General features: G+C 48.1%; 1 long non-coding RNA gene across 1 annotated transcript; it reads right to left on the bottom strand.

Moving 5' to 3' along the window:
• Positions 1-2,020: 2,020 nt before the first annotated feature.
• LOC310710604 lies at positions 2,021-21,097 on the bottom strand. Its single transcript, XR_014528150.1, has 3 exons — positions 20,912-21,097; positions 9,197-9,275; positions 2,021-3,090 (listed from the first exon to the last, which is right to left on the bottom strand). It is a non-coding gene; the product is annotated as an uncharacterized lncRNA (long non-coding RNA).
• Positions 21,098-22,558: the final 1,461 nt, after the last annotated feature.

Raw genomic sequence — 22,558 nt, 5'->3', positions numbered from 1 at the left:
AATCACCACTAAAGCATCCATGACAGACAGCCATCCAGTTCTGTTTAAAAACCTCTAATAAAAGAGAGTTAATCATTTTCCAAGGGAGTCCGTTCCACTGTCAAACAACTCTTACCAAACTTCTTTTGGAAGTTTAGCCAGAATCTCATTTTTGTAACTTTAATCCATTGGTTTAGGTCCTACCCTCCATAACATGGGGGGGGGGGGGAAGCTTGCTCCATCTTCCATGTGACAGCCCTTTAGATATCTGAAGACGACTATCATTGCTCCAGCTCCCCCAGCCATTCCTCATAAGGCTTGGTTTGTAGAAGAAGAGTTTGGATTTGATATCCCACTTTATCACGCGGCTAACAATCTCCTTTCCCTTCCTCCCCCACAACAAACACTCTGTGAGGTGAGTGGGGCTGAGAGACTTCAAAGAAGTATGACTAGCCCAAGGTCATCCAGCAGCTGCATGTGGAGGAGCGGGGACGCGAACCTGGTTCACCAGATTACAAGTCTACCGCTCTTAAGTCCTACACCACACTGGCTCTCTCACACTGGTGACCCTTGATCACCTTGGTTGCCCTCCCCTGCACATGTTCCAGCTTCATGATGTCAGGGGAGCTGTCACCCTTGAAGCAGGACATGGGTATAACATCCTGAAAGCCCTCACCCTCCAACCTCTGTGCCTCTCTTGGCTTTTCCAGGTCAGCCACCTCCAGGGAACAGACCCACCAGTAAGAGCAGTTCGACAGTGGAAGGGATTCCCTTGGAAAGGAGGTGGACTTTCCTTCATTTGAGGTTCCTAAGCAGAGGTTGGAATGGCCATCCGTCAGGGATTCTTCAGTTGTGATTCCTGCACTGAGGATTTGGACTAGATGATGCTCTTGGGAATCCCTTGCAACTCTACGCCTGAGCACCAGCAGGTCACTGCCCTGAGTGCCCCATCCAGCAGGCAGACAGTCACATCAGTGACATTCCATGCAAAGCCCTAGACAGCCCCGCTGGCTTCTCTTGGCACATTATTTTTTAAAAGCAATTTCTCGGAGCTTGCAGGTGCCCCTTTTCTGCCTGCACTCCATGCGGTGATTCCGCGGCGGAGGGTGCCAGAGCACCCAGCCAGCAAGTGGCAGCCTCATGTATTATTAATGACAGCCAATCCCATGCCTGGCGTCACACTGATAACCCACCGGGGGTGAGGAGCGAATCCAGGTGGCAGAAGGTGCCAGAGAGCGGTTTACACAGGTGGGTGCTGATGTTCCCCCAGCAGAAGGTCCCTGTTGCTTCTGGGGGTGGGGGCCGCACACTCTCTCTAGAGGGCTCCAGAGGCAATTGGATTCACTGGAGGGAGGCTGGCTCCGGGAAGATAATTTTGGTTCCCTGTTCAATCAACTCCCAGCAGCAGCTATTTGGACAAGGCTGAACCATACACAGCCAAGTCCTCAGTTCTGAGCTGGCAGCCCCAATAAGGCCTCCTGCCTCCTGCTTCTTCCAGTCACTAGGCTGTGTACCTCTGGCAGGGGCTGCCCCATCTTCTGATGCTCATACACACTTTTAATGAGGCTTTGGAGTCTGGAGGGGAAGGTGGGGAAGGGGTGGGGGGGCACCATCCTTGTCTCTTGTCAGTGATGAGGCAAAATAGGCCATTAGGCTTGAGTTGCATACAGCAAAGGCATGTGGGTGGTGGCAAAATTCTGCCTGTCCTCATACGGAAGTTGGACTTGACTTGGTAGGCACAAGATACCCCTTCCCCTCCTCCTTCCTTCTCACAGATGTGATTCTTAGCATTCATTGGTGTAATAATTTGTTAAGCAGCAGCAAGAATGACGCACATCTGTCATTTAATCCAATACCCATTTACTTTAGAGTAAGCCCCAAACAACTGAATAGAACAACTGATTATATTATATATATATAATCTTTGTTAATTTGTTTATTTTAAAAATAATAATACAAAACATAAAATGTATTTTTTAAAAAGTGAAGAAAGTCAGAAAGGAAAAAAGGGTATAGTATCTCCCTATAACAATTGTTAACAGTTAACAATTACACTTTTAAGCCTACTGTATTTTGTATAAATGAGTTCCAAATTTCATTATATATATGCATGCTAGTATAACGAGACATTTACAGAATTGTGCTGCTAACGTACCATTCCTTTACTGAAAAGATTTTATTCCCTTCCCAATACTTGACATAATTTCAGATGCAAATTGTAACAAGCTTTACACTTTTGGAAGTGCTCAAGAAATGGGAAATATCCCTAATCCTAAATTTCCAGAGGGACAATTGTTGCCACAAACATCAGTGTCGTAATAAATGCATTAGTCGTTCAGGCGACACAAAATTCTTTGTTGTCTTTGGTAAGCATAATATCCGGCTGAGAGCATCTGTTCTCCTCCTTGAGATGTCGCTGGGCAGAGGGACAACCCCTCTACTTCCCCTCCTCTTAGAATATCTTCGGGATAAAAGTTGTGTGCCTTGAGTTCTAGAACTGCCTGAATTGTGCAGAAGTCCCACTGAATGCAGCCGAGACCCAAATGGGGGCTGGGTGGGACTGGGGTGCTGTATGTGTGCCTTTGATTGATCTCTGGAAAAAAACCCACCCTCTCCTCAGAGCCGCCAGCACGCAACCCCTTTGAACCTCCTCAGCTCATCACAAACACTCGACAGACTTGGAGTTTGCCAGTCCCTCTGCTATCAATTATTTGCCCTTTTTCTGTTTACCTCCAGGCAGCAAGTAATTATTTTTAAATATTAATTTAGTTGTGTCATGTACAGTTTGCGGCTCAGCCCTGAGATCTGAGATGCAGAAAAGCAAGCTGTGTCTCAGATTGCATCGCGCTGGTGGTGACACACTCCGAGCATCGCCAGCTATGCAAAGCCTGCAGTTGACGGTGAAGAGGGGGGAGAGACAGGGTGGGAGTCGGTACCCTGGATGCTTGCAGGGACCAGAGACTTGTGGAGGCAAAGATGCTGTTCTGGAGCAGAGAGGAGGCTGAAACCAGAAACTTCCCTCCAGCCTGAAGACCTGCCACCTCTCACCGTGGAAAGCTCTCTGTGCTGCAGAAGGGTGAGGCTGGTTGTCATGGTCTTGCCAGGAAGCAGCTTATGAAGAGAACGAAACAATAAAGTTATCAGTAAAAACATCTAAAAACAACTATTGAAAACATTTTTTTTAAAAAGCAATAGACTAAAAACAGATTAGTACATGCGTCAACATTCTATATGTTCTATACGTCTGGAAAGGTGGCCTAAATAAAAGTGTTTTTAGTAAGTTCCGAAAAGAGTACAATGAAGGCGCCTGCCTGATGTCAATAGGCAGGGAGTTCCAAAGTGTAAGGCACTGCCACACTAAATGATTGATTTCTTACAAATGTGGAATGGAGATTATGTGGCACTTGTTATAGTGCCGGTTTCTGTCGATCAAAGTGGTTGAGTGGGCTGTGGGCATGTTTAGGGTAAAGTGATCTCACAGGTAAACTGGGGGCAGGGAGAGTTTTCCAATCCTTAAAGCAGGTGTGTGGAACCTTTGGCCATCCAGAAATGGCTGAATTACAACTCCCATCTGGCCCAAGAAGCAGGGGCAGGGGGGATGGAAGTTATAGCTCCACAACTGCCCTAAAATGTGAAACCCAGGGGAGACAGACCACTGTTTGTAACTGAAAAGATTTTGTTCATGAGACAATGGGAAACAAATAAAGATCAAACTATATTTACTGGTGAAAGCAGTGTTACTTACTTATCATATGAGTGTTCTCATTTCAAAAGTAAAAATGCCTTCAGAATTGGACAGATGCCCTTGGCACTTTCTTTCAAATATTATTTTGGTTTAATACGTATTAAAAAGAAACCAGTTGTTCATCCAGAGAGGGGGCACCTGCAAATCTGGGGATCAGGACAGCCTTCTACTGGGGGGGGGGGCAAGCAAAGAGGAGTCACCGGTTCTCAACAAGTTGGAAAAGGCTCTTTTTAGTCTCCAATTTATGTCCTTATTATAGGGATTAATTCTCTGCCCTCCAATCAAATTCCTGTGGTGTTTTATTGAGCCCAGGACTGCAGATGGATTTATCTCTGCACTCCAAATTACGAGACAAGACTTTTGTGCATTTCTGGCATGCCACTGTTATGGATATCCTCTACCAGTTTGAAGTGGCTTAAAGAAAGAGTGGTTGGTGAGTTCCAGATTTGAGTCCCCAGATTTTCTGGGATCTGCAGTAAACTCCACAGATTGGGTAGAGAAACAAGGGTGTGCTCTGGGCTTTGAGCAAACCCAGTGTTTGTTTGCGGGCCTGACCACGTTCCTCCCAAGGGGAAGGCAATGATTCCTTGCCCCTTTCACCTTAAAGGATGCTGCCTTAAAATTTCTGCATAATAAACTTACAAACATTTTCAGGTTCTGGAGCAGAATCCTGGGACACCAGCAGGAGAAGAGGATGAACACAGTTCCTTGCCCCACCCCTGGAAGTGCCCAGGCCACTATGGGATGGCTGGATTGTTGCCTCTTCCGAGTTGTCTCCATGGGATCTGGCCATGGTGCTGAAATCCAACCCAGCATAATTGATCCTTTGGGCTGCTGGTTGCTGGTGGCTTATTCACCTCAGGGGTCTACATGTTCTCCATAGGCATGTGGAAGGCAACATTGGTTGGGTGGCTCAGAAGCTGGCCAATTTCTCTGGAAAGAAAAGGCAATCCATGGGGAGATGACCTCTCCTTGGTGTTGTCTTGAAGATCTTTCTAGTCCCATTGGGTTGGTGGTGGTGGCGGAATCCAGGAAATGGTGACATGACAAAATGGCTGATCAAACTGCAATGGTGCATCTGTCAACATTGATTCCAAGCCTGAAGCTAGAGATGAGTGATGGGAACATCCAGCTTTTTAGAGCCAGGATGCTTTTGATGCCTCCTCCCTGAACCAAGTAAGATTTAGCTGGAGGGAAGTTAGCAATCAGTTAATTGACATTGAATTAACCATGAAATGCAGCATTAACTACTTTGCTTCTGAAGTACAATCTAACAATACTTTAACAAGGCTTTTAATTATTGATTATTGCTTATAACACTCAGGAGACTGCTCCTTATTTTTCAAGACTCTTGTCCTTCAGACACAACCGTGCCCTTCCCCTCGAGTTCCCCCGTTCCTATTTTGTAGAACCTTGGTTGTGCGAAAGCAGCTTCTCCAAGGTGCCTCAATGGCCAAGGTGGAACTGGAACCTAGAGCCAGGCATAGATTAAGGGACTGAAAGAGGTGTCGGGGGGGGGGTGCACGGTCTGAGGCAAATAGGACAGATGGGAAAAAGTACTACATGCTGATATTGCAGAAACAAATGGATAATAATATCATCAAACAAATTTTTAGAGCCAGGATGCTTTTGATGCCTCCTCCCTGAACCAAGTAAGATTTAGCTGGAGGGAAGTTAGCAATCAGTTAATTGACATTGAATTAACCATGAAATGCAGCATTAACTACTTTGCTTCTGAAGTACAATCTAACAATACTTTAACAAGGCTTTTAATTATTGATTATTGCTTATAACACTCAGGAGACTGCTCCTTATTTTTCAAGACTCTTGTCCTTCAGACACAACCGTGCCCTTCCCCTCGAGTTCCCCCGTTCCTATTTTGTAGAACCTTGGTTGTGCGAAAGCAGCTTCTCCAAGGTGCCTCAATGGCCAAGGTGGAACTGGAACCTAGAGCCAGGCATAGATTAAGGGACTGAAAGAGGTGTCGGGGGGGGGGTGCACGGTCTGAGGCAAATAGGACAGATGGGAAAAAGTACTACATGCTGATATTGCAGAAACAAATGGATAATAATATCATCAAACAAATTTTTAGAGCCAGGATGCTTTTGATGCCTCCTCCCTGAACCAAGTAAGATTTAGCTGGAGGGAAGTTAGCAATCAGTTAATTGACATTGAATTAACCATGAAATGCAGCATTAACTACTTTGCTTCTGAAGTACAATCTAACAATACTTTAACAAGGCTTTTAATTATTGATTATTGCTTATAACACTCAGGAGACTGCTCCTTATTTTTCAAGACTCTTGTCCTTCAGACACAACCGTGCCCTTCCCCTCGAGTTCCCCCGTTCCTATTTTGTAGAACCTTGGTTGTGCGAAAGCAGCTTCTCCAAGGTGCCTCAATGGCCAAGGTGGAACTGGAACCTAGAGCCAGGCATAGATTAAGGGACTGAAAGAGGTGTCGGGGGGGGGGTGCACGGTCTGAGGCAAATAGGACAGATGGGAAAAAGTACTACATGCTGATATTGCAGAAACAAATGGATAATAATATCATCAAACAAATGATCCGCAATCAGCCAATACATTCAAGTCACAGATCCTTGCAGGAGAATTCTAGATGGTGGCATCACTATCTCTGGGATGAGGCTGCAGCTGGAGAAGCCCCAGGAGGCCCTGCTCCTTTCCCCCAGGCACAGGAGGTTTCCAGGGGCTGGTTTTGCCCAAAATTTGCCCCTAACCTCAGAAGGAGCAAAGCACTAAACCTTTGGAAGAACTTTCTGATGTTAAGAACCATTCAGCAGTGGAACGGACTCCCTCAGAGGGTAGGGGAGGTTTTTAAGCAGAGGTTGGATGATGACCTGTCAGGGATTCTTTAGCTGTGATTCCTGCATTGCAGGAGATTGGACTACGTAACCCTTGAGGATCCCTTCCAAGCCTACAACTCTATTATTCTTTGATGTTCAGCTGGGAGAGAGGGCACTCATTTCCAAGCTGCAGATGGCAGTTTTGCAGCCTTTCTTCAGCTGCCTCCTGATTTTGCCACCCTCTATCATGCTGATGTGCATGAGGATGACTGATAGCCCTCCGTCAACCAGGAGTTCTCATGCCTTCTGGCTTAGGGAGGCCACCCTTCGGGGCTGAGCTGGGAAGCAGTTAGCCTAGATGACATCAATCCAGCCCCACCCATGACTTACAGGACCACCTTTTGATCCAGTTAGACCACCTTAACAACTCTTGCTGCTGCTTCTGTTCCAGCTGCAGGCCAAGGTCTCCTTCCCTGTCCCCCAAATGCCCTTTTGGGAGATTCACTTGGCAGCCACTTGGAGAACACACAGGCAGTGCTCTTCCAAACAGCCAGCGGTGCCTTTGAAGGAGTGAGAAAGAGAGAGAGAAGAGAGGGAGAGCTGGGTCACACCCAGCTCAGTCCTTCCTGCAGGCAGGTGCACAGATCCCATTCAGGTGCCCTCTGGGGAGATTCCAGGTGGCCTCCATCTCCTGCCACCCCTTTCCCATATTACTTTGGCTTGCTAGCTCTGCCATGGCATGTTGGCAGCTGGAACAATTGGCTCTGGCTCCTTCATACAGCTCTGTGCGAAGCGCATGGGGTTGTCAGAGGAGCAGATCCAATGCCAGGGAGCAAAAGGCTCTTGCCTCCCCTCCTCTGGGGTATGTGGCCTCCAACAGGCTCACCGAGGCAAAGGCTGGCATGGTTTGCTTCCTTTGATGCCACTACAAGGTATCCTGAAACTGGGAGCCTCAGTTCTTGGGGTCAGGAGATGATCTGCAAGGGGGAGGTGCTCTCTAAGTGGCACAGAAAGTCCCTAGTTTTATTAGTCCCTTCCAAGTTAATAGCACTAGAACTCATGGCTATTCAGTGAGGTAGAACATTGGAAGATTCAGGAGAGATAAAAGAAACTACTTAATCTGTAGATAATCTGCCTGCTATAGGAGGCAGTGATGGTCACCAACCAGGATGGTTTTAAAAGAATAATAGACAAATTCTTGGAGAAGAGGGCTATTGATAGCTACTTAGTCCTGGTGCAAACCTACATGCAGGACCCAAGCACAAGCACTGCTGCCTCCACCCTTGTGAGTTTGAAAGTGGACCTTAGAATCTTGCCTGTTTCATTCTGTGTTCTACCAAAAGCTTTGTATGTTGGGTTAAATAGCTTAGGACAGCTGCTGTTTTCAGTTTTCAGTGGGTTTTTGTTTTTGTTTTTTGAGCTGGGTTGCTTTATTTGCATTTTTAAAATTGCTTTGTGGCTTTCATCTTTTTTGTAAGCTGCCTTGGGAGTGCTTTGCCCTGAAATGTGGCACATATTTCAGAATGGATAAGCCACAGCAAGGCGATCCAGGGGCATCCAGCTGCCCCCACCTGCCATGGCAGCCCTCCTGCCCTTCACCTCCTGGAGTCTCTTGGGGCAGACACTGCCTGCTGGGAGAGGCTCCCTTGTTGATGTTCCATGCAGCCCAGGGTGCTCCAGCCCACCCCTGCATGATCTCGACAGGCCCGGGCTGGATGCGGAATGCGCTTGGAGGGCGGGTGCTGCTTCCAGAGCGCCTTTCCCCTCCTGGCAATGGATGAGGATACAAGCTCTGCCCTGCTGAATTCCATGTGTTCCCAGCCCCCACTTCACACCCCACACACCTCTGCAGTGATTGATGCCTTGCCATTACCCCAGAGCAACCCCCACGCCCTTCTCTCCCCTGACCCAGTGACCTGGCCCAGTTGTGGAACCTTGAGCCAATCAAGGAGTGGTGGTGGGGAAACCCATAAAGAACCAGAACTCTTTAGAGCTGGAAGGTCCCCTGACACCTGTCTCTTTCCACCCTCTGTCCAGGGCAAGGATATTCCTGTCTCCAGGGCAGCCCCCACCCCCAGGCAGCCAGGTGGGACGTGGGCCACCCTTCTGGCATATTCCCTGGGTCAGATATATCCAGACTCTGTGGCCTCTATCCCTCCTACAAGAGCTAGGAAGGACCACAGAGAATTTGAAGGCCACCCAGAAGAGAACTTTGCTTTGTCAATGACCCCAATCTCTCTCTATATGTTCATCCCCATCTGTCCCCAGGAAGGCTAGTGGCCCATATATTAAACCCAATTTGGAACAGAGAGTCCAATTAGCCAGCCTCCCTTCCCAGTTGTCCTCTCTTCTTCCACCACCCACTTCTTCCCCAACCTTTGGAGAGGATCAACACTACCTGTGTATCCTGCCCCTCCCCAACCAAAAGGCACCCATTCATAGCCTGTTGCAGTCTAAGGCTCTCCTGCTCTCCTGCTGCTGCCAGAAACCACAGAGGACAGGTCACAGCAACAGCTCAAGAACTCCCCTCCCGCTCCCTGAGGCGTTTGGGGGGGGGCTCCTAAAGTTCAGCCCTGCTTGCATTAGCCTTTCCATTTGGAGGCTTAATGAACTGCCCTGGCGGGGCCGCTCCACGAGGATGCTAATTGGAGGTGGCAAAGCCCACTTACCTGGGTTGCTGCCGTGGCATCCAACTGCCGCCCATCCATATTTAATGCCCCGGCGGTTGTTTTGGTTCAAGAGTCACGTCTGATGGAGGAGATAAAGAGCTGCCTTTATTAATGAACCAAAGCCCATCCGTGGCCCACCACAGCAGAGGAGGCGGGGGGAGGCAGAGGGGGGGCATCCCCCTCCTCCTCCTTCTTAGGGACTTCTTGTCACCCAGGTCAGCATCATTGGAAAGGAGGGGTAGGGGGGAAGCCCATTTTTCAACATAAAGATGCACTTGTGTTTTAAATTATTTATCATTTACATTATTTTGTTACATGGGAGCGGGGAGGTGGACCCTGGCATTAATCTTGCAATGTGGCTGTGGTTAAATGTGCGGCGGCGGAGGGAAGAGATGTAGCCTCCCTTGACTCTGGATCAGAAAGAGGCTGTCTGAGGGAGGGAGGGAGGTGGGGGGGATTCCATTTCATTGGTTGATTGATGTGGCAGAGCAGAGGGGAGGAGGAGGAAGAGGAGGAGGAGGGTCCTCTTTGAATCTCCCCCCCCATTTGCTCGCCTCTGTGTGACTTAGGCTAGGGCAGGGTAGGCATAAGAAGATAAGAATCAGGCTAATGTCCACCTAGCCCAGGGGTCAGCAACCTTTTCAGCCGTGGGCCAGTCCATCGTCCCTCAGACCATGTGGTGGGCCAGACTATATTTTTTTTGGGGGGGGGAATGAATGAATTCCTATGCCCCACAAATAACCCAGAGATGCGTAAAAGCACACATTCTACTCATGTAAAAACACCAGGCAGACCCCATAAATAACCCAGAGATGCATTTTAAATAAAAGGACATATTCTACTCATGTAAAAACACACTGATTCCTGGACCATCCATGGTTTATTGAGAAGACGATTGGGTCGCATCCGGCCCATGGGCCTTAGGTTGCCTACCCCTGACCTAGTCCAACATCCTGTTCTCAGAGTGGCCAACCAGATGCCTTTTTAAAAACCACCCAGGTTGGAAGCCATCCTTGCCTCCTGTGGGAGTGAGTTATCTAGTTTAATTACGTGCTGCTTAAGCTTAGTTTGGGGACACGGGTGGCGCTGTGGTCTGAACCACTGAGCCTCTTGGGCTTGCCAATCAGATGGTCAGCGGTTCGAATCCCCATGACGGGGTGAGCTCCCGTTGCTCAGTCCCAGCTCCTGCCAACCTAGCAGTTTGAAAGCACGCCAAAAAGTGCAAGTAGATAAATAGGTACTGTTCTGGCGGGAAGGTAAATGGCGTTTCCGTGCGCTGCTCTGGTTTCGGTGTTCCATTGTGCCAGAAATGGCTTAGTCATGCTGGCCACATGACCTGGAAAAACTGTCTGTGGACAAACGCTGGCTCCCTCGGCCTGTAAAGCAAGATGAGCGCCGCAACCCCAGAGTCATTTGCGACTGGACTTAATTGTCAGGCGTGCTTTACCTTTACCTTTTCAAGCTTAGTTTAAATAAGCATTGTCCATAGGAGACAGCTTAAAGTTTTAACATTGCCAGGATTGGGCACAAGTTTGAACCTCCTCCGCCTACCCCACCCCCACCAAAGGAGCCAAGGCTCCTACTCTTTCTAACTTGGCTCTTATTTAGAGTGAGGTGTTTTTAAAAAGAACATTTTCCTAATGGAGATCCAAAAGCAAAGGCATATAATTGCCCCCCCCAAGTCAGTTTGAAAGGGGCTGCTGCTGGGTAAAGGGTGACCTGTGACCTGCTGCCTCCCTAAGGCCCCATTTGAATAATGTAGGACACGTTCTGAGTGGTTCACGACAACCCTGCAATTTAGTTCATTGCTGCACTCCTATTGCTTGCCAAGCGGCAGCAAGATTCCAGGGGGTTTCTGGCACTCAACCGGATTGGGGTTCCATTGGGGAAATCAAGGCTCAGCAAAGACTAGTTTATTCTACACATATTTACACCTGGAAGCCTTCAATGGAGGTGGCTTAAGAACACTGCACCACCTCTTGTTGCCCTCCTAATAGCTTCAGCAAGTTTGGGTCCAAAGGAGTGGCCAGTCATGGCCCCTGGTCTCTCAGGGAAGCCTCCTCCAGTCAGCGCCACATGGAGTTCTCCCCACTTCCTTCTTCTTCCCCCAAACCCCTGCTCCAAGCAATTCCTGCCCATTTGTCTGCTTGCCCCCCACAGCCTCTTTTTTTAAAGGACACCTTTCTTTACTCTTGCTCCATCACCATAAAGGTAAAGGTAAAGGGACCTATGACCATTAGGTCCAGTCGTGACCGACTCTGGGGTTGCGGCGCTCATCTCGCTTTATTGGCCGAGGGAGCCGGCGTACAGCTTCTGGGTCATGTGGCCAGCATGACTAAGCCACTTCTGGCGAACCAGAGCAGCGCATGGAAGCGCCGTTTACCTTCCCACCGGAGCGGTACCTATTTATCTACTTGCACTTTGACGTGCTTTCAAACTGCTAGGTTGGCAGGAGCAGGGACTGAGCAACGGGAGCTCACTCTGTGGTGGGGATTCACACCGCCAACCTTCTGATCAGCAAGTCCTAGGCTCTGTGGTTTAATCCACAGTGCCACCCGCATCCCAGCTCCATCACCATGCCTCCTCCCAATTCTGCTATTTACCCAGAGCTCAGGCAGAGGGTCAGTGACAGGATAGCCATTGTCCGGTAATTGCACCTTGAATGCCCTTCTCCCCAGGAGATTTCCTGGTTTGGCCTGCATTTTAAATCTAAGGTCTGGCACCCAGAAATTGTAAGGGGATCCTTGCTCGCTGCAAACCCATAACAGTATAAATGTTGATAGTGAAATACACTTTCAGGAAAGGCAAGACACCATTTGCTTAGGGACTAGTAACCTGTGGGATTCTTAGACCCAGTGCTGTTTCCACTCTCAGGCCTTGATCCATTGCTGGAGGAGCCTCAACATGCCCTGCCTGGTTTGGGCAGCTGCTTCCCAGGGCTGACTCTGTTTTTCGGGCCCTCCCCCACCTCAGCAGCTCTGAAAGCTTTCTGGCCCAAAAAGCTCAGGAGAGGGGTGGGATTTGCGGGGGGGGGGGGACACTGGAACCATCCCGATTTCATGCCTCAAAACAGGCACATCCCACAGTCAATGAATTTCAAAGACACGCCAAAGCCGTCCAAATTGCTGCCGCTATCCATGGATCTGGAGAAGCTTTTATAAATGGCTGCATTACGACGTACAAAGCCAATATTTCCATAATGTCTGTCTAATGTACAAGAGCGTTTTACATAGAGCAGAGCCTGTTTCATCTCAAAATGCTTTTTAATTAACTCAATTCATTAATACCGCTTGTCATGGCTAAACTCCTGAGACTTAGCAAAAACTTTACTTTCGCAGTTGTCAACACATTTCATTCAAACAGATGCTTCCGAATCCTTTCAGAGCAGGCTGTGGTTCCTCATATGCAGAGAGTGCACTACTTAGCTGTATTAAATCGGGAAGCCTGATCAGACTCCTTGCAAGGCTCTGGCAAGGCTGCCTCTGGGGGGCTGGACGGGGTGGGGGGAGGAGAGCAACCTCCAGCCCCCTCCGCAGGCACCTCCCCGCCCTCCCATCATCCCCAGTCAGGAGGTTCTTTCTCTCCCCAGCAGCCACAGTGACACTGGGAGGCCAGCTGCACAAGAGGCAGAGGCAGGAATCAGGCTCCTTCCCTCATTCTGGTGTGGGTTTCCCTTCATCATGCCTGCTCCTCCTGAGGTGGAAGGGGGGCTTCCACAAGGATGGGCCTGGGGGGGGTTCCCCAATGCCAAGGAAAGGCTGCAGCATCTGGGACTTGTTAGTTTAGAGAAAAGGCAAGTAGGAGGTGTCATAACAGAAGTTAATAAAATTCTGCATGGCCTGGAGAAAGTGGATAGAGAAAAGGTTTTCTCCCCCTCTTATAATACTTGAACTCATGGACCTCCAATGGCGCTGAATGTTGGGAGATTCAGGACAGATAAAAGAAAGTCCCTCCTTCAGGTGCGTAGTTACAAATGATGGCACTTGCTCCCACAGGAGGCAGTGACGGCCTCCAACCTGGATGGCTTTAAAAGAGGACAGGACAATTTCATGGAGGAGGAGAGGGCTATGATGGCCACAATGGCTACGCTCTGCCTCCATGATTAGGGACAGGAATCCTTGGAATAGCCATTGCTGGAAACCACAGGAGGGGAGAGAGCTCTTATGCTCAGGTCCTGCATGGGGGTCTCCCCTTGGGGCATCTGGTTGGCCACTGTGAGAGCAGGATGCTGGGCTAGATGGCTTCCCTATGGCCTTTTATAGCGGGGGTCTTCTTATGTTCTTACAAATGATGTTCCCATAGCACAGCTGGCTCACTCCAAGGGCCACCCACCCCTTCAGAGGAGGTATCCTAACTGCTTGGACATGTGCAAAGTCTGGGCGTGCCCCACATTGCATTTAACTTCTTGAGACTTGGCTCAGGAACTGCTCCACAATTTCATTTTTTAGGGGAAACTCTTCACAAGCTTTTGGGGTTGCTGTCTCCTAGCTGGATGCTTTGGTGTGACCAGCAACACTTCCTGCCTCAAAGGCCCCAGTCCTCATGAGGAACTCGTCCTTCCTGCCATCATTTTTATCAGGCTGCACTGCATGATCTCTTTCTCTCTGCGGGACCTGCTGTAGCAGCATCCTGATGCCACTAGGAACCTTCAGGTCTACAGAATATGTCAGAAGAGCATAGCTAGGGAGCTCTTAGGAAAAAACGATGAATGCCTATCCCAAATGGGTGGGTGTGCTTGTGCATGTGTACAGAAGGCTGCGCATGTCTGGCTTTATCAAACCTTGGGCCAGTCACTGCCTCTCAGCCTAACCTACCTCAAAGGCTTGTTGTGTGGATTGAATGAGGAACAGGGGAGAACCATGTCTGCCGCCTTGAACTCCTTAGATAAAAAGGTGAGATATAAATGCAACAAGGAAATAAACAAGCAAAACAAAAGAGGAAGTGGCGGCTTCCTGGTGTGATTCAGCCAGCAAGTTCCCCTCGAAAGCAGCCTGGAGTTTTGAGTCTTGGCTTTTCACAAGCTGCCACCGTCAGGGCTGTGAGAAAAGGGGAAAGGGAGGGTCTGGGTGTTGCATCGCCACCTGCCCCTGGCCTCTCCTGACTGTCATGCATTTGGGCACAGACACGGAGGACCCAGAGAATGCAGCTGCTGGTGCTGGTGGCAGAACAAAAGGCCCAGCCCTGCAGAAAAGGAGGGGAGGCCCCCAGAGGCCCCTCGTTTCCAGGCTGCCCCCTGAGATGCTGACAGGCTAGGCAGGAAAGAAAGCCATCAATCCTGCATCTTTTGTCCTCCACAGCCAACCGTGGAGCTGACTTGAAGAATCCGCAGCCACATCACAGCACCAACCGCAGCACAGCTTAGACGCAGAAGAAACGGAGGAGGGCATCTCTCTTCCTCCATTTCTTTAGGCCAATTTCTCCAGAAACGACTCCAGTTCAAAACTGACCATCCTGCAGATCCTGGTTTAAACCTCACCGAAATGAATCATCCATGTTTACTGAGAAGGGTATATTCCACCAGGACACGATTCAGAGAATTACTCTGTGGAAAGCTGGATACGAATTATCGAAAGAATATTGTGTGTGTGTGTGTACAAACTACACTTCCCGGGTCTCTTTGGAGGAAGCCATGACAGTTAAAGTGGTTTAAGAGTGCCTGTAGGCCATGTAAACAACATACCTTTAAAGCACACCATTTCTTTCAAACAATTCTGGGCACTGTAGTCTGCAAATGGCTGCTAGGAATTGTAACTGTGAGAATGGTCTTTAAAGGTGTACTGACGGTAGGGGTGTGAGCTCAGTTGCATGTCTAATTTTGCCATATAGTTAGAGGGAGGTGCAAGCTGGCATATCATACTGATCTATTTGTTTGTTTGATATACTGCATATATACCAAAATTACTTCTAAGTGGTTGTCCCAGCTTGTAGAATATATATATATATATATATATATATATATATATATATATGCGCATTTCTGCATAGGGGCTCTTCTGTACTTGGTGCAAACCAACTGATATAACTAAAGAAAGAAAGAAAAAAAAAGAAGAAGAAAGAAGAATATTCTCTGTGTGGAAAAAATAAAACCTGATCAGAAGGCAAAGCATGTCAAGCCCTCCTCCTAAATGTTCAGATGCTATGACCCCCACCTGGCCTTCAAGTCAGCAGCCTAGCAAGTTGCATCTACTGGTTTTCCCCTTTTCCTTCAAAAGGATTTTTTGATAAGCCAATGACTGAACATCTAAAGGGGGAAATATATCTCTTTTTAGGTCTGGATAATTGTCCCCAGAAAAGAAAACAACAAACCTTTAATTACAACTTGCATGAAGAAAGCTTGATTTGTGCTTTCTGCCGAAATGCTGAGGAGTCGGATGTAAAATATTTGTAATATTTAGGGAACCCAGAGTTTTACATAAAAGTAAACAGCATGGCCTGGAGGCACAATTTCCAGCAACACAATAAAATGTGCAGTGAATTTATGGCGGCCATCCATTAGCTCTTACCAAGGCAACGTCGCCCATATCTGTCGTCCATCATTATAATAGAGGGTTAATGCACTGAATTTACATAAAAAAGTCATATTGTCGGCATGAATTATTTACACTCTCAGCTGTTTTTACAGCTTGGTTTCAAGCTGGATTCTGGGAGAGATTCTGCCAGTAAATTACTCAGTGGAGACCTGGCAGGAGAGCAGCAAGCGGAGGAACGAAGGGAAGGGAAGAAGAGGGGAAGCAGGAGCAGGAGCCTGAGCCCCGGCAGCCATAAGAACATAAGAAGAGTCCTGCTGGATCAGACCAGTGGCCTATCTAGTCCAGAAATGTGCTCTCACAGTGGCTAATGAGATAACTCAATGGAAAACTTGCCAGTAGGACCCAAGCACAAGAGCAAGACTCCTCTCTTGCAGTTTCCAACAACTGGTATTCAGAAGCATTGCTGCCTCCAACTGTGGAGGCAGAGTGCAGCCATTGTGGCTAGTAGCCATCAATAGCCCTCTCCTCCTCCATGAATTTGTCTGATCCTCTTTTAAAGCTGTTTAGGTTTGTAGCCATTACTGCCTTCTGTGGGAGGGAGTTCCACAATTTAATTCCGCGTTCCACGAAGAAGTCCGTTCATTCCTCTGTCCTACGTTAGGCTTCATTGCATGCCACTGTTTTGCAGGTGGGATTCAAGCGCATTCTGGAACTTTCCACAGTTTAACTATCCTCTTCCATGGTGAGGTACCTTCTTAAGAGCCAGTGAGGCAAAGGACAGAGGCGAGAGGGAAAGCCAGAAAGGGAGGAGGGACCCCAGAATGGGAAAAGAGTCGGCCGCCTGGGAAGGGTTGGCCTGCCTTGTCTTGATCCCAGCTGGACTCTGCACAGGCCCCTCACAGGAGAGGGAGTTGGCCATTTCATTCCTTGGCACCATGTTGAGAGTAAGGGTGGACCATTTAGAACTCCAAAAGCTTCTAAATATAAGCTGTGCATGGGTGGTGAATTTATTCTGCTGAAATAGGTATTTGCATTCTTACATAAGGAAGAAGAGGACGGATAATTAATAAATAAAATACCCTCTCCTACTCATCTAAAACCTTCCAACACAGTACTCAATTCATTTTGCTTATCATAGGATTTTTTTTTATCCCACCTTTCCACTCTGTATTTAAGGCAGCTCACATCTGTTGAAAAACAGGACATACTATTTACTTTATTTCATAAAATTTATATGCCCTTTGATTGTAAAAACAACAACCTCAAAGCGGTTTACAAAAAAGATAAGACAATAGAATTATCAATAAGAAAAAAATAGCAGCAATAATCCAACAGTTTCCAAAAGTTAACATAACACTAAACTAAAACCAGATTAAAACTTGCATCAGCTTTCTACTTATCCGGGTTGTTGTCTTGAGAGACAATGGAAGTGTGCACCCTCAGAGGTGAAGTCAAACCATTGGAGAGTTACAGAGCCTGCTGTAACTGTAGAGGCCAATATAGGAGAGACATGTTTTATTGCAGCGGGGGCAGGTGAAGGTGTCTGGTTTTACTGCTACAGATGCACCATAGCATTTCTTCTCTCTGTGCTCCTCTCATTGGTCAATTTTCTTCTGGTCACTGCTGTGGATACACAACCTGGCCAGACTTGCCTAAACAAACATGTTCTTAACAGGCATGGAAAAGAGTACAGTGAAGGTGCCTGCCTGATATCAATAGGCAGGGAGTTCCAGAGTGTAAGGGCTGACACTGTTATGTCGGTATACAGTGGTCTGTGTTTGCCTGAGCTTGAAACTGGACTAAGGATTCTGAGCCCCTGTGTTCTGATTCAATACATGATATCCAATCACAGAACATTTCAGGATTTGGGCCTGTGCCATTGGCCCTTAAACTCTGAGTCATGATTTGCAGCTTGGAAGTTTAGACAGCCAATCATGTTGGGAGTGGGAGTGGCCCAGACCTGGGCCTTCAGAAATGTATATAAGCAGTTGCATTGCCCCTGTTGACCAGTTCTGTAGTTCAATAAAGGTTCTTGCTGTTATCACTACGTATTGCCTCGTGGGAACCCACTTACACTTCAGATACACTAAAAGATTGATTTCTTGTAGATGCAGAATTGGTATTATGTGGCACCTGTAACCAGGGCTGGCCCACCCATCAGGCAAGGTGAGAAGACCACCTTGGGCAGCAGGATCCACAGGGGCAGCAAATCCAGCCTCCAAGGAACACATCAGCCACTACCACTGTTGCAATGGCGGTGGCAGCTGTGGCGCATTCCTAGGAGGCCATTCCTACCACCTCCTTGGCAGCCCCCTGCCCCACCTAGCAATGCTGCTTCTACAGAGGCCTGTTGGCAGATAGGAGGCACTGCTGGCCTCCTCCCACCCTTGTTCCCAATGTAGATCTTTATTCCTCCTTTGTTCCTGATGTAGATCTTCCTTTATGCCTTATTCCCTGGTTGGGAGGGTGGGATCTCAGGTGCCAAAATTTCTTGGGCTGGCCTTGGCTATAACCATGCCAATTCCACAAATCAAAGCAGTCAAGTGTGCATATATGGGGTAAGATTGTATTGAAAACAGTCCCAATATCTGAACAATTAAAACACAGCAGCAGCAATAGGACCAGACTCTGAAAGTAAGTGTGTGTGTGTGTGTGTGTGTGTGTGTGTGTGTGTAAGGCCAAAGTTTGGCCAAACAAGCCTATGGTCAAGAATTCTTGGGTCATGGAGGAGCCCTGTGTCTTAGGCCCTGCAATGCATCTTCCTACCTCCTGTATCCCAACAGTGACAGATAGGATATGCTGTGAGGTGCGTGCTCTCTTCTCAAGCTGATCTTGATCAATGGGCAGGATCACCCGGGAAGAGACTCTCCTTTGACTCTTTTGGACCCAGGTCAGTTGAGCCAGTCCTTTTCCTTGCCCCCTGACCTAACCCAAGACAAATGTAGGCATTTAAGAGCCATGCAGCCAAGCACCCATTGCAAATGTTCATTCATTCCCTGCTCCTGAGTTCCGTTGAGCTGAGGGCTCAGGGCTTCCTTTGCAGCTCTTCCTTGCTCTGTGGACAGGGAATGTAGGAAAAACCTCAGAATCCACAGGGGAAAAGCACAGGGGAGTGAGGGCTGCAGCTATTACTCAACACAGGCCCAAATGCATTATAATGCGCTATTGGCTGCAAGACGGAAAATTATTCCCCTTTGAAATGGTATTCATACAGCTCCAGAGGCATACATTGTAAAATAATCATAATAAGTAACACAAGTTTCCCTGGAGGGTTATACCTTGGTGTGATTTAATCCTTAAATTTGTTTTGCTTTTATCCCCAGGAGGAAAGAGATTTCAGCTGCAAAGTATTCCTCCCAGAAATGTCAGGCAACATGGCACATTGGCTGCTTGCACCTGGGATCTACTTGCAAAGGTCTGGTCAGGTGGGAGGCACCAGAAAGTCACATCCCAAGGAAGACTGGCAGCCCAGTCAAGGGGCCTCAAGGCTGTGTAGCACACAAGCAGAGGGCTCACAACAGTGCCTCCCACAACCCCCTTTCCAGACAGAGAACATGAAGGATAAAGAAGCAAGGGCTGGGCCATTTGAAGGCAAAAAGGCTAGGGCCAAGGATCTGGCCAAGCATCCTGGGGTCACCCCTGATCCCTGCAGCATGGAGCAGAGATAGCCTGCAAACCTCATTATGTGAGGATTCAAGCTGTGGGCACTTTATATCCCAGCTCACAGACCCTCCAAGTGTCCCTATTTTCCAGGGATGTCCCTGATTTCAAGAAGGTTTCTGATCTGATCCTATAACGTCCCACTTTTCCTTAGGATGTCCCTATTTTGATTGGAGAAATGTTGGAGGGTATGAGCTCAATCACTAAGATCATCTGCAGGAGTGTTGCTGTATGTGGGGCTCTACGTGGGGCTACCTTTGAAGGTGACCCAGAAACTACAACTAATCCAGAATGCGGCAGCCAGACTGGTGACTGGGAGCGGCCGCCGAGACCATATAACACCGGTCTTGAAAGACCTACATTGGCTCTCAGTACGTTTCCAAGCACAATTCAAAGTGCTTGTGCTGACCTTTAAAGCCCTAAACGGCCTCGGCCCAGTATACCTGAAGGAGCGTCTCCACCCCCATCGTTCTACCTGGACACTGAGGTCCAGCACCGAGGGCCTTCTGGCGGTTCCCTCACTGCGAGAAGCCAAGTTACAGGGAGCCAGGCAGAGGGCCTTCTCGGTAGTGGCGCCCTCCCTGTGGAACACTCTCCCACCAGATGTCAAAGAGAACAACAACTACCAGACTTTTAGAAGACATCTGAAGGCAGCCCTGTTTAGGGAAGCTTTTAATGTTTGATGTATTACAGTATTTTAATATTTTTTTGGAAGCCGCCCAGAGTGGCTGGGGAAGCCCAGCCAGATGGGTGGGGTATAAATAAATTATTATTATTATTATTATTATTATTATTATTATTATTATTATTATTCTCCTCCAAGTTGGCGAGGCTCGTTTGACAACAAGAAGAAATTGAGCCTTTAGTGCCATTGGCCCGGTCCCACGCAGTGTTTCCCCCCCGGGGGTACTCAAGGGTACACAGTACCACATACCATCAAAATTTCTCCGATGACAATAAGGACATTCCATTCCATAATGATAATTCTACTATTTATACCTCACACATCCTACTGGGTTGCCCCAGCCACTCTGGGCAGCTGCCAACATAAATAAAAACATAATAAAACATTAAAAGAACCTTCCCTATACAGGTTTGCCTTCAGACGGCTTGGGGGTTGGATAACTCCATACCCTCCAACATTTTTCCAATGAAAAGAGGAACCTCCTAAGGAAAAGTGGGACATTCCGGGATCAAATCAGAAACCGGAATGGCTTCTCGAAATCAGGGATGTCCCTGGAAAATAGGAACACTTGGAGGGTCTGGTACCAGCATTACAGCGAGGGAAAACCAAGCATGAAATGTACACCAAATGAAGCCCTTCCCCAGTGTGCACCACCTGTAAATGCCCCTTTTTCCAGACTCAGGGCGGCTTACACAAATTAAAACCACACAGATAAAATAGAAAAAGCTAAAAACATATAAATGGTAAGTTAAAAAGTAATTAAACCCTAGTAGAATTAAAACAACATTAAAAACCCCCAAATCTATTAAAACACAGATAGTTCAAAACAGCACAGCACACTTAAAAACCATTTGAAAACAATCAATTCCCAATGGCCTGTTGGAATAAAACAGTCTTCACCTGCCAGTCGAAGGACAACAAGGAGGGAACCAGTCTAACTTTGGTAGGAAGGGAGCTCTAAAATCTGGGAGCAGCTACTGAGAAGGCCCTGTTGAAAAACGAAGGGAATATCTGACTTTCTCAAACTGAAGAGAAACCAAAGAGCAGCAAAGGAGATTGATAGCACAAAAGGGACTGTTACAACATCTTGCCTTCACCCAATTGCGCATGTGGTGGGGAGAAGGAGATGGAGGCTGCCTGCCTGAACATCTCCTTCTCCCCACTTCTGTTTGCCACCCGACTCCCATCACTTCCCTCATTGCAAGGGGAAATTGTGTGTGTGTGTGGGGGGGGGGGGGATAATTGCACAAGAGCACTAATCAACTTCAGTTGCACCACCTGATGTGATCGAATCCCACCCAAGAAGAAAGACAGTCTGGAAGTGCCCTGAGGCAGGTGTTAGGGGGCAGCAGCGGGTGAGGTTTTTGAGTGGAACTAAAAGAAGGAATGTCCGACCAACAACAAGGGCAATGCCAGCTTAATCAGGAGCAAGGCCAATTGGAAAAGGGCTTCCGGTAGCCTCACCCTCACCCTAACTCTGGGCCAAGGCGAGTTTAAGCATGGTTCAAGTTATTCTCACCTTGCCTTCAGCAGGTGAGGCAGCTGCCGAGAAGTCAGCCAGGGGAGCATGACATGCAGGGAGGCCCAGCCTGCCCCATCATGCCAGCCAGCTGCTAGTGGGGTTTTGTAGAAGGTGAAATGATTCGCACCCAATCTCCAGGCTGTTCCTCCACACAGAAGGAAGAGAAGGAGGAGGTTCTCCATCCAGCAGCCCCTGGTGCCAGGTGCTGGCAGCTGTCTGGCCCAAGGCCAGTGGCCTAGTCCCTGAGGAAGACTCTGTGCAGAGGCCACTCCCTGGTACCTGAGAGCCAGTGTGGTGTAGTGGTTAAGAGCAGTGGACTCATAATCTGGTGAACCGGGTTCGCGTCTCTGCTCCTCCACATGCAGCTGCTGGGTGACCTTGGGCTAGTCACACTTCTTGAAGTCTCTCAGCCCCACTCACCTCACAGAGTGTTTGTTGTGGGGGAGGAAGGGAAAGGAGAATGTTAGCCGCTTTGAGACTCCTTCGGGTAGTGATAAAGCGGGATATCAAATCCAAACTCATCCTCTTCTTCTTCTTCTTCCTCCTCCTCCTCCAGAGATGATGTAAAATCCAGTTGCTTCTTGCATTTCAAAGCATCTGTGTCTTCTGCAGCTCATCCCCAGACGCAAATATCTCAGCAGGTATTGCAGAACAGAATATCGGCTCACGATCAGGAGAAGAGGATTTATTGCCTGCTAAAGTCCATTTTGACCAGAAGCTGGAGGCTTCATCAGCAATCTACGTTCAAGGTCTTCTTATACCTTAATAAGCAGACATGGTTTCGCCCAAAGGATCTTGGGAACTGTAGTTTGCTATGGGGGCTAAGAGACCCCTGTTCCCCTCACAGAGCTACAAAGCAACCCCTCTTTCCAGGGAACTCTGGGAAGGAATCAGGGCCTCCTACCAACTCTCAGCACTGTCAGCTACAAGCAGCATCAGAGCTGTGTTGCCATCAGCAGCCTGAAGGTGTTGCCATGCCCTAGAGCAGGTGTGTATGTGTGGAACTTTTGGCCCTCCAGCTGAAC

The sequence above is a fragment of the Podarcis liolepis genome (genome assembly GCF_965112155.1).
Source record: "Podarcis liolepis genome assembly, chromosome: 7".
Classification (NCBI taxonomy): Eukaryota; Metazoa; Chordata; class Lepidosauria; order Squamata; family Lacertidae; genus Podarcis; species Podarcis liolepis.
The sequence above is the reverse complement of the archived record's forward strand: the minus strand, read 5'-3'. Positions and strand labels throughout refer to the sequence as shown.